Here is an 11,865-nt window from a genome sequence, read left to right as displayed (position 1 = left end):
ACAAGACTAATCAAGCAACTATAAAATATGATATTCGGATTATAATATATTTTTGAAACTCGAATGACAACCTTGTTTATGCATTTACAATCCTTTGGCTTGTATTTTAGGTACCTAACATGTTGACTATCACTTGTGGACTGAGAAGAAGATATTCCCTACACACCATGTCAATATTTATTGCAAACCATTTTCACTAAAGCAGTAAAACTACCAAAATAATCTATGAAACATGGAATTACAATCAAAACATTTTAAAAAATCCACATTGAAGCCCCTTGCCCTTTTCTTGTAATTCTCACTTCTAAAACATAATTTCACCCCATGGAACATAAATAGATAAACAAGAAAGGATATAGACTAAACTTGGAACTTCCCTGACTTTTAAGGACCTACATTTTATAGGAAGATGGGGTGCGAGGTCTTGCTTGGTTTTGTCAATAGTAGATAGGAATTGGTGTTTCCAATTCCCTTTTCTTTTAGCAACTTTTTCAATGATGAAGTCAAATGATTAACTTTTAGATCTTTTCATTTCAATGGGGAGACCAAGGTAGGTGCCAGGACTACTGGCTCACTTCACCCCTAAGATTCTGGCTATTAGTCTTTGAAACCTGTCTGGTGTTTTCTTGCTAAAAACCACCTCAAGTGTGTAGGTTCACTTTTTGTCCTGAGGCTTCCTCATAAGTGTTGATGACTTCTAGAATTTGCCTGGCTTCACCAATTTTTGCCTTAGAGAACACATAACTATCATCAATGAAGAAAAGGTGGGTTATTATGGGGGCTTTGAATTCAAATTAGAGAACACATAACTCCTGAAATGCTCCCATTGTGGAGATTTGCAGTCAAATTAGTTGCCAAAACCTCAAACACTAAAAGAAACAAATAAGGGGAAAGAGGGTTCCCTTTTCTAAGGCCTCATGAAGGATGGATTACCTTACTTGGAGAGCCATTCACTAGGACTCTATACGAGACTATAGAGACACACTGCATAATCCAATTTCACCAAAGCCAATCTTGTCCATAACACCATCCAAAAAGGCCCAATCAACCCGAAGGTAGGCCTTCATCATGTCTAATTTTAGAGCCATGAAATTATTCCTATTTCTAGACTTCTTCATGAAATGAAATTTTCATTAGTAAGAAGAATGCTATCTGAAATTTGTTGACCCGAGATAAATGCACTTTGGTTTTGACTAATTAGTTTATCCATTACTCTTTTAATTCTATTGGCTAGGACCTTTGCACTAATTTTGTAAGGAGTGTTGCAAAGACTTTTGGTCTTTAGTGAGAGATGGTTTCTACGTTAGTTGTTTTAGGGATGAAAGAGATTGCAGTATTGTTTAATTCCTTGAGCATTTTCCCTAAGTTGAAAAACTATATTCCAATATTTCTAAAAAAGAAGAAGTTGGGGAGTCCATCCGACCTAGGGGCTTTTGATAGAGCCATTTGGGATAGAGCTAGGAAAATTTCATCATTTGTAACAGGCCTCTCAATATATTGCTTGTCCTCCTCTAAAAGAGAGGTGGAAATACAACTCAAAGCTTCAACAAGATTAGAGGTGCTTTCACTACTATAAATTCTGTTGAAGGATCTGAAAATGTTCTCCTCAATTTCATTGGGGTTACTAATCCATCTACCACTGTTGTCTCTAAGCCTAGAAATCTGATTCCTTCTCCTTTGTAGGGTGGAACATGGAAGAACTTCGTGTTCTTATCTCCTCACTCACCCAGTTGATCCTAGACTTCTGCTTCCAGGGGATCTCTTCCCTTTTGAGTTCTAAATTCAACTTGTTTTCCAACTCTACTTGCTCAGACTAATCCTTTTGAGAGCTAGTATTAGAATACCAGCTTAATTTGGAGATTCTTTTTTGCAATGCTAATGTTGCCAAAGATGTTATGGTTCCACCTCTTCATTGTTGAGCCTATGCTTTCAATTTTCTTAGTTAGAGAGAACATTTTTGAACCTCTAACTGATCTCCTCCAAGCTTGGGACATAGTTGACTCACAATTTTCATGAATACAATAGGCCTCTTCAAAATAAAACGACTAGAACAGACACAATCATTTTGTCTATTAAGACTTATTGATTGATACATCTAGTGTGCTTGATCATGCTAACAGGTCCTTCCAAGATCAGTTTCATATCCAAGCTCTTCCCGAGCCCTTGGGAAATCAATTATAGATAGCCAACAGTGAATCTCCTGGTCCTAATGCTCCCCATGCAAGTTTTTCTCATGTCTGGATTGATAAGAGTTGGATAAAAAACTCATACTCTGGTATGGGTGTCTTAATATTAGGACTAGACGATTACTTTGTTTGCTGAAGCTTTTGCTATGCTGATCGATGTCTAGAGTACTCGTGAGCTCGAATTGTAGTATATTTTGATTGTCTTCCTTTAAAAAAGTTTTTTTTTCAATTTGGTCAAGGTCATCTATCTAGTGAAGTCTGGTTTGTTCTTGATGAAATTTCATTTCTATGACTCGTGAGCTCGAATTGGAGTATATTTTGATTGTCTTCCTTTAGAAAAGTTTTTTTTTTTCAATTTGGTCAAGGTCATCTATCTAGTGAAGTCTGGTTTGTTCTTGATGAAATTTCATTTCTATGTTTTGGTTTTGCTGATGCCTTGGATGGGTGAGGGAAACAAGGTAATTACACTTCCAAGATGAGGGTTGGCTAATAAGTCCTAGGTCTGTTGTGGTCGAGGGCCTGTAGGTCAGTCTTACAGAAGAAGAGAACACGTTAGAGGCCCTGGGTACTAACCCGAGGCAGAGACTCCAAAGGTCAAGTTAGCAAGAGTGTGATGGGAGGTGGACGAGGCCTGAGTTTGGATAGCTCAAACGAGGTCACAATGGAAGTAATTGAACTCCAAGTAGTAGAGTGTCTAGATCCCTCACCTTAGGGGGGTCACCCCCTATTTATACTTGAGACCGCTTGGAGGTAGGTGCATGGGGACGGCCAAGAAGCAGTTCGGCCTTGTGTGCACAACCACCTGAGGTCCTCGCGTGTGGCCATGCCATTGGGCCCGTGTCACACACTGGCTTCTGCTCCACGCGACGTCCCTATTGGGTCCACGTTGTACGTTGCCCTTTGCCGCATATGGGTGTTCTACTGGTCAGCCATGAGTGCCTACATCATTTTCCTCCACTCTCGAGGCCACGATGAGGGATCGTGAAGTGACCTTGGCCTCAACCAAAGAGAGTGTGCTATACTTTCTGGGAGGCGCTGGGTGGCTCATATTTGTGAAGGCCTTGTCTATGCTAGGGAGGTATTTTGTCTTTGAGCATGATGGCATTGACTTAGACTTCAAAGGGCTTCTCTTGGCTATGATGATAGCTGTTTTAGTGCCTGCGTCTTGGCTATGGATGGGCCAAGGGGCCTGCTCGGGGTCTCGGCCTTGGCTGTCTAGAGGTTGGTGCTGCAAGGGGCTCGAGTGTGAGGCCTATGTGCCCCCCTTGATGGTGTGTTGACAAATCCATGTGCGGGTTAGGCGTCGGCTTCAACTGGTGGCTTTCATGAGGGATAGGGGTGACAAATGGGTTTTTTGTGGTCGTGCGCAAGATAGGTGTTGTTGCTGATAGGTTGAGGGCCTTACGAGTCTTGGCGCCAGGTGCAGACCGTGTGTGGTATGGGTCCCCAAGTTAACGGGTCAGGATCTTGCCTGGGATGGGCTTTGGGTCATAACTGTATGTAGGACGGATCATCACACTATCTCTGTAAGCAAGACGTGTGTCAAGTTGGTAGGGATGCACTATTTCCAGTTCAGGATCGCTGGGCAAACCACTAGACTCAGTGAGTGGACCGGTTGACTCGCTTGGCGTCATTTCGTCTTCTTGAGACAAGTAACGCGTGTCGGTCGCGGGATTGGGTAGTTAAGGTGGTCACTCTGTGGCCGTTGGATGGGAGGCGATATGGGCCATCCATTTTCCTTTAAATAGGGGACTTAGTTGGGACCACCTTCACCATTTGCTTCCAAGAGCTTTAGACTTCAGAGACCTTGGCTTTCTTCTTCACCTTCCCTTAGCTTTTTCAGACTTCCTTTGTTAGATAAAGAACTTCAACTTGTGGTGATGTCTTACTCAGATTCTGACCCTGAGTGCTATGACCTCCCTAACCCCTCGGGAGTGAGCTCCTTCCACACCCCGACGTTGACTAGCAATAGTGAAGGCCATTTTGGTGAGCCCAAGGTTGAAGTGCTGAGGGAGAGGACTACTCATGTAGTCATCGAGTGCAACCGAAGGGGCTATGGTTCTCCCTATGAAAGCATTGGGTCCACGAGGCCAAGGGAAGCCGAGGGGTCCTTGGGATCACATGAGGTAGTCAAGGGTGAAGAGGTTCCTGAGCCCAGTCTAAGGACAGTGGCCGAGTATGCAGCTTGAGGGGTGATAGTGGGGCATCTTTCCCGTTCAGAGCAAGATAAAATCCTTGGTATTGAGCAAGTGAAGATCCTTGGCAAGAAGTATTATACCCCTAGGGACTATAGGCCTAGGGTCCCAGGCATCGGTGATCAACTATGGGTGCCGAAGGCCTCTTCCTCCCCTCATCCTCGAGCTGCTGAGGTGGTACGACATCACAATAAGCCAACTAGCCCCCAATGCCCTTAGGACCATAATAGCAGTGTTGGTGATGGCTCAGCTCCGAGATGTTGAGCTGGTCGAAAAGATCTTTTGAGGCATGTTCATGCCAAGGCCACACCCTCAAGAGTCGTGTGTATATTATTTCTAGGCTCACCATGGCCGAGTGGCCGACAACCCTACGTCCGTGCATAACTGGAAGAAGAAATTCTTCTTCGTTTCCTGTCCCGAGGGTTTGTCATTCAGGTCAGATTAGGGGGAGCTGAACCTAACTATTGAAAAGGCATCCCCTTATCTTCGAGACAATGAAGCTGAGGTTATCTCCCGCATCTGAGTGTCGGGGACGATCTAGGCCAAGCCTTGGTGGAGGAGGAGTTACCCTTATGCATGAATATTGATATGCATTGCTCTGTTTCTTTGCAGGGATGCTTCTCGATGCCAAACAGATGCTGGTGGAGAAGGCCAAGTCCTTGAGGAAGACGCCTGGCGAAGGCCCGCCAGAAAGACATGCACCAACGAAGGTGATGCCAGCCGAGAGAACTCCTCGGTCGCCAATGCTTGTTGGTGCTGGGGCAAACCGAGGGAAGCCGGCCAAGGGAGACCGGCGTAGAGAGTCTAGCCAAAAGAGGTTAGCTGATCCACCTCAACCCTCAGAGAGGAAGAGGTTGGTGCACAAGGATTGCCCAGCCGAGGACGACAACCGAGGAGGAAATATAAAGGCGGTAGCACGCCGAGGGGGCCCCCAACCAAGGGCACCACTGGGGGGTCTCAACCTATGGGCCCTTTCCCTTTACCCAAGCCGTGGGGTGAGGGTCAGTTGGTGACATGACAATGTTTCTCCCCCAGTGGATTGTCAAAGAGGGAGAGTCCCTCAATACCAAGAGCATCGGGAGGGCTCTGATCACTAGGATGATCCCTCAAGGGGATCGTCTCGCTATGACAAACCATAGCATGCAAGACCTCCGCGATTTTGCTTTGGATCACTTGGCTGAGTCAAAAGCATAATTACCCTATTGCCCTCGACCCGTCCAAGGCAGCAATAGGTTTCACGCCTGTGTCTTGGATATTTGTTAATTGAACCTATAATGCAGCTACACACTTTCTCGCCAGCCCCTCTAGTTTGGGAAGTGTTTGGCTGTCTAATGTGCATTCTGATGATGCACAATTTGGCCACTTCTAGCAGGAAGTGACTGAACTCCTTGCTGGCGACGGGCAAAGATACCTGCGTGAAGAGAGATGAAGGAACCCGGGGTTGCTCACCTGGCGGGAACACTCCGATTCTTAAGTTAGAATTCAATTGCTGGAAGAGAATGAGGTAGCAAGAAAATGAGAAAGCTAGAGAGTGGTGGATATGTGATACATTGGCCCCTGTGGGATCGGAGTCCTTATATATTGGCATCCTGACAGATTTGGTGGGATTGATCCCGAATCTCTGCCGTGGTGATCTATTGTCAGGTAATGTTTCGAAGTAACTGGCTGTCATCGTCAGGACTGGGGAGCAGGTGGGCTAATGCAACCGTTGTAGGGTACGGTCCCGCCTGGCAGGAGACAACCTCCAGGGTTGGCAGGCACGACGCCACCAGGCGAGAGACATGAGTGCAGTCCTCAGAGTTGGCAGATACTGTGCCGCCAGACAAGGGACGTGGGTGCAGTCTTCAAGGTTGGCAGGTACAGTCCTGTCAAGTAGGAAGCTTCTCGCGAGACACCGAGCTACCTGACAACGAGCAACCCTGTAGCGATCTACTTGGTGGTGAGCTACCCTTGACGAGCTACTGGTGGTGTGTTGAGGTGATTCTGCCCGAGGCAAGTCATCTTCGAGGTGGCCCACTTGCTTGGGTTCGGCATGCTGAGAACTTGGTGCTTTTGTTTTAGTTCACGAACTAGGATGGACTCAACCCGAAGTTCCTTCAGCTCGGGACATTAGTGTACTCGAGCTCGTTCTGTAGCGAGCTGATGGAAGTTAGCACTTAGTTGTCATGAGGTGCCAGGTGTCAAAATGTCATTGGAGGGCCAAATCCGCCCTCATCATTTGCCCCCCACTCCCAAGCTGAAAGTAACTTGGTGAAGGGAGTAGAATTCTCCTTTTGGCCCAAAATTCGATGAGCTTGTAAGGGCTGATTCAGTTCCTTAGGCTCTGGGAGCGACTTATAGTCCACTCTTGTTGATTTTGTCCATGCTGAAGAGGTGATTGTGTCTTAAGTACCCATGCCAAGGAGGCGACTGGGACTAGCTCGCCCATGCCGAAGTGGCATCTGGGTCTTAAGTGTCCATGCCAAGGAGGCAACTGGGACTTGCTCGCCCATGCCGAAGAGGCGATTGAGTCTTAAGTGTCCATGCCAAAGAGGCGACTGGGACTTAGCTTGTCCATGCCGAAGAGGCGACTAGGTCTTATGCAGTATTGTAGCCCTTAGGCTTTGGGAGCGACTCATAGTCCACTCCTAAAGTTTGCCCATGCCGAAGAGGCAACTAGGGCTTATGCGGTGCCGAGGTCTTTGCTAGTTTGGCACTTTAGCCCTTAGGCTCTAGGAGTGACTCGGAGTCCACTCCTAAAGTTTGCCCATGCTGAAGAGGCGACTGGGGCTTATGCGGTGCTGAGGTCTTTGCCAATTCGGCACTTTAGCCCTCAGACTCTAGGAAAGACTTTGAGTCAACTCCTAAAGTTTTCCCATGCCAAAGAGGAAAGTGGGGTTTATGCGGTGCCGAGGTCTTTACCAGTTCAGCACTTTAGCCCTTACGCTCTGGGAGCGACTTAGAGTCCACTCCTAAAGTTTGCCCATACCGAAGAGGCGACTGGGGCTTATGCAGTGCCGAGGTCTTTGCCAGTTCGGCACTTTAGCCCTTAGGCTCTGGGAGCGACTCGGAGTCCATTCCTAAAGTTTGCCCATGCCGAAGAGGTGACTGGGGCTTATATAGCGACGAATCCGTCAATTCTCAGGCCTTGGGAGCGACTCGTAGTCCACTCCTAGGCTTTCTAGGAATGACTCTCAGTCAGCTCCCTGGTTCAACGATCACAAGTAGTATTGTCTTAGATTGCTGATGTTCCAAGCTCGAGGTACTTGCTTTCCTTCTAACGTTTCGAGCTCGTATGTACCTTCCCCGAGTACTCGCTTTACTCGGTAGGGACCTTCCCAGTTTGGTCCAAGCTTACCCACACTGGGATCAGGCACCATTACTTTCCGAAGGACCAGGTCACCGACAAGGACGTTCCGCTTCTGTGGTGCATCCTGTCATCGTCTCTCCTCCTCTTCTCTACTGGAGCTCCGGATTTTTGATTAATTTCCTCTTCAGTCTCGATGAATTGGTCAGCGAGCTTGAGGAATGCAGTGATGTCCTTGGGCTTGCTCACCACTACGTGCCACTTGAACTCCCGGTGAGTGACTCCTCTCTTTGCTACGGTGAGTCTCACAGTGGGGTCTAGGTCCGGGATCAGGAGAGAGGTGTCGTTGAAGCGCTTGATGTAGCTCCAGATGGACTCTCCCTCTTTCTGGACTATGCTAAGAAGGCTTTCCTATGATCTCGGACACTTCTTGCGAGTAACGAATTGCGAGGTGAATGCTTGTACGAACTGTGCCCAGCTCTGGATTGCTCCGGATGGGAGGTTTCTATACCACGTGCGCACTACTCCTCTGAAGGTCGTGGAAAAGGCAACACACATGCAGGCTTCACTGGCCTAGAAGGAGTCCACATGATCATTTGGGTAAAATGGCCCGTCGTACTTGTCTAGAGGGGGTAACTTGAAGTCCTTTGGCATGGAAGCTGCTAGGAGATCGGGGGAGAGGGGAGATGGCACCGAGAGGAGAGGGGCGGTCTTCGCAACTCCCGAGCTCGCTCCCGTCTTACCTTTGGGTTGTTCGGGTCGGCTGGGATCCGCGAGCTGTTCAGGGATTGCCGCACGGCACACCTTGGGACGCCATCTTGGCTGCTCCTTAGCGGGATCCGTGTTGGTGCTGCTTGCTTTAGTACTGTCAGGCCGGGTCTTGGCCTGGTGAGAGTCAGGCTGATACTAGCTTCCACGAACTGAAGGGTCTCGTTCAGAGCTCGCGACCAAGATTTCGAATCGGTTGCCTGTCAGTGAGGTTTCCGGTTGCGCGCACTGGGGCGGACCGGCCTTGGCGGGGCGAGTGTTGCCGCGAGGTGGTGGGAGCTTCTGGCTCTCTCCTGCTACGGGATGAGGCTTGAGAGGTTTCTCCCCTGTGATGAGGGCGGCTACTTTGGCGGCGGTTGAGCGGCTGCTGGTTCTATGGCGTTATCGGGCATCGTGACGGAGTTGGCTATCGGCTCTGCTACAGCGTTGGGAACTGTTGCTGGTAGAAATGACACAAGACTTGTTTCTGGTAGTACTAAAGCTGCTGGACTTGCTGCATTTGGGCCTAAATGGCCCGTACGCACTGTACCAGGTCACCCAACTGGTTTTTCCCCACTACGGGTGGAACCACGGAGGGTTCAGTGAAGGTGGTGTTCACCGCAGAAGGGAGTGGGGTGTTCACCACCTCGGCGATCTGGGATAGGTTCAGTGTGGGGACCTCAAAAGTGCTAAGAGGTACAGTAAATTGATCGATACGCACGGTGGGAGCCTGAAGGTGCCCCCTAGAAATGTTTATTTCATTGTTCTGCCCGGCGTTGCTAGCAGACGCCATTAATGCTGGTGAAAGTTCGGTAAAGAAAGCTTTTTGAAACGTTTCCCACAGACGGCGTCAATTGATGATGCACAATTTGACCACTCCTAGCTGGAAGCGGCTGAACTCTTAGCTGGCGATGGGCAAAGATTCTTGCGTGAAGAGAGATGAAGGAACCCGGGGTTGTTCACTCGGCGGGAACACTCCGATGCTTAAGTTAGAATTCAGTTGCTGGAAGAGAATGAGGTTACAAGAAAATGAGAAAGCTAGAGAGTGGTGAATATGCGATACCTTGGCCCCTAGGGGATCAGAGTCCTTATATCCTGGCATCCTGACAGGTTAGGTGGGATTGATCCTGAAGCTCTGCCTCGGTGATCTGTTGTTAGGTAACGTTTCGGAGTGACTAGCTGTCATCGTTAGGACTGGGGAGCAGGTGGGCTAATGCAACCGTTGTAGGGTACAGTCCCGCTAAGCAGGAGACAACCTCCGGGGTTGGTGGGCCCGACGCCGCTAGGCGAGAGACATGAGTGCAGTCCTCAGAGTTGGCAGATACTGTGCTGCTAGATAAGGGATGTGGGTGCAGTCTTCAGGGTTGGCAGGTACAGTCCTGTCAGGCAGGAAGCTTCTCGCGAGACATCGGGCTACCTGGCAACGAGCAACCCTGTAGCGAGCTACCCGTGACGAGCTGCTGGTGGCATGCCGAGGTGATTCTTCCTGAGGTAAGTCGTCTTCGAGGTGGCCCACTTGCTTGGATTCGGACTGCTGAGAACTTGGTGCTGTTGTTTAAGTTCGCGAACTGGGATGGACTCAACCTGAAGTACCTTTAGCTTGGGACATTAATGTACTCGAGCTCGTTCTGTAGCAACCTGATGAAAATTAGTATTTAATTGTCATAAGGTACCAGGTATCATAATGTCATTGGAGGGCCAAATCCGCCCTCATCACATTCATAACTATCTCCATTTATAAGGACTTCACTTGTAGACACTCTCATCCTTTAATGAAATGATTTCCTTTATTATAAAAAAAAAAAATGAATTTGAATCTGCTCCTCCAAGCGTGACCCCGACTTGAAAATATCCATTCAAGATGTTTCCATTACACCGCTGAAACATTTTGTGAGGTCGGTGTGTGGTGCGCAATTTATTATTTTATTTGATAACTTGTATAGCTTTACCTAACTTCACCACTTATCAATAAATTTTATTAAATAAAAAGTAGAAAATTACAAATTAAATTGCTACTCTGTCCATCATAGAAAGACATGAATATATTATTTTATTGGAAAAATTCATGATAGAAATACATACTCCTATGACTTTAACCAATCAGAAACCTCATGACTTTTGATTTAAACTCATCTCGTTAGTTATTATTTTTATGATGCGAGTTGATTAGGAGTTTAGATCTGCTACCAACATAATACTTCCAATTAGTCCCAACAGTATATTACTGTGATACATTTAAAACATTTTCTCATGAATGATATTAGTGATATCTCAATATACGGCTGTAGTGATTCGTTGGGACCGAATTAAAAGTATTGTTGGTAAAAGATCATTGCCTATAAGCTTTTCAATATCATTTCTTTTCATTATTATAGTTGAACCCTTTTCTATATAATCTCGATTTCATCCTCTTAAATTTAGTCTTCACACGACCATCACAACCTTTACAGCTGGCATTTGAAACATATAGCCAATATTGGATCTGCCAAATGTATCGCTGTGAAGACGACACAAGGGCCAATTTGTGAGGACAATATTATATAGCGAAAGAAGCTAGACATATATATATATATTTTTCCAACTCCTGCATTTGCATTGAGTCCCAACATTTTTCTAACCACATCCCAACCATGCATTTGAAACTATTAAATAAGACTCTATATCTCCTGCACATAATAACTCTGTCCACATCCACTCACAACATATTATATCTCCGTGCATAATATTATAATTGCAATGACATGTGGGTAGATATACGTAAAATTATCATTACACGGACTATCAAATTTTAACTTTATCGGTCTATTTTTAAAGAATTAGACTTCGGATCTGCTATCCACCAAACATAACAATTTTTCATATTAAGAATATTTCTCATGTAATATTATTTATGGGGAGATATTCCCAATTCATGGTCGTGGTGGTCAGTGGTTTTAGATGTGGGTACAACTTATGAATAGTAGATCCCAAGGCGAATCAGATGCCATGTGACGAAAATTCACTAAAATGACAAATTATGAAGTACAGAGGTTTTCCACCAAATAAAGCACCAACCACATTTCCTATGACACTGTGTATTGGGAGATCATTGTGTATTGAAAACATTTTCAGATGATAGTACTAATTTGGAACATCTCCATATGATAATACCGGAAACCCATGATGTCTATCCTGTGAAAATGTTTTCTATACACGGCAGGATGTGCTGTAGAGTGTTGTGGGACGGCTTGTTGTGAGTGATGTGAACTCATGTATTGGTGGGGCCAACGAAATCAATTTTTTGATGTCGGCCTGACATGAAGTAACGTATCTGTGGGGCCACTGTTTTATCCCAGCGCCACAGACTGTTGTCGTGGCAAAAGTGAACTCTTACAGGAATCCAAGTTTATTACATTTCCAGAATGTGGGACCAGCAATAATGCTCTCCTCTAAAATTAGCCATACGTTTCTT

This window comes from Nelumbo nucifera, chromosome 2 (assembly GCF_055504915.1).
Source record: "Nelumbo nucifera cultivar China Antique chromosome 2, China Antique-T2T, whole genome shotgun sequence".
In the NCBI taxonomy this organism is placed as follows: Eukaryota; Viridiplantae; Streptophyta; class Magnoliopsida; order Proteales; family Nelumbonaceae; genus Nelumbo; species Nelumbo nucifera.
Note: the sequence above shows the minus strand (reverse complement) of the source record.